This window comes from Austrofundulus limnaeus, unplaced genomic scaffold (genome assembly GCF_001266775.1).
Source record: "Austrofundulus limnaeus strain Quisiro unplaced genomic scaffold, Austrofundulus_limnaeus-1.0 Scaffold7562, whole genome shotgun sequence".
NCBI lineage: Eukaryota > Metazoa > Chordata > Actinopteri > Cyprinodontiformes > Rivulidae > Austrofundulus > Austrofundulus limnaeus.
Genome location: NW_013959964.1, coordinates 1 through 550, shown reverse-complemented (window position 1 = coordinate 550; position 550 = coordinate 1). Strand labels below are relative to the sequence as shown.

The following is a 550-nucleotide window of genomic DNA, read 5'->3' as shown; positions in this document are numbered from 1 at the left end:
GATCCGACTGGACCTGAACGCCTCGTCACGATCCGACTGGACCTGAACGCCTCGTCACGATCCGACTGTACCTGAACGCCTCGTCACGATCCGACTGGACCTGAACGTCACGATCCGACTGGACCTGAACGCCTCGTCACGATCCGACTGTACCTGAACGCCTCGTTATGATCCGACTGTACCTGAACGCCTCGTCACGATCCGACTGTACCTGAACGCCTCGTCACGATCCGACTGTACCTGAACGCCTCGTCATGATCTGACTGGACCTGAACGCCTCGTTATGATCCGACTGGACCTGAACACCTCGTCACGATCCGGCTGTACCCGAAGGCCTCGTCACGATCCGACTGTACCTGAACGCCTCGTCACGATCCGACTGTACCTGAACGCCTCGTCATGATCTGACTGGACCTGAACGCCTCGTCATGATCTGACTGTACCTGAACGCCTCGTCATGATCTGACTGTACCTGAACGCCTCGTCACGATCCGACTGTACCTGAACGCCTCGTCACGATCCGACTGTACCTGAACGCCTCGTCATGATC

General features: G+C 57.5%; 1 long non-coding RNA gene across 2 annotated transcripts in view; it reads right to left on the bottom strand.

The window, feature by feature from the left end:
- LOC106512500 (uncharacterized) overlaps positions 1 to 543 on the bottom strand; it is a 1842-nt gene extending 1299 nt beyond the window's left edge. Inside the window, exons 1-2 of one of the 2 annotated variants that reach the window (XR_001309683.1) lie at positions 125 to 543; positions 14 to 71 (exon numbers count right to left, since the gene is read on the bottom strand). This is a non-coding gene — a long non-coding RNA (uncharacterized LOC106512500). Of the gene's footprint in view, positions 1 to 13; positions 101 to 124 lie in introns of both variants that reach the window. The other variant, XR_001309682.1, reaches the window with a different exon arrangement.
- Between the last annotated feature and the right edge of the window lie 7 nt (positions 544 to 550).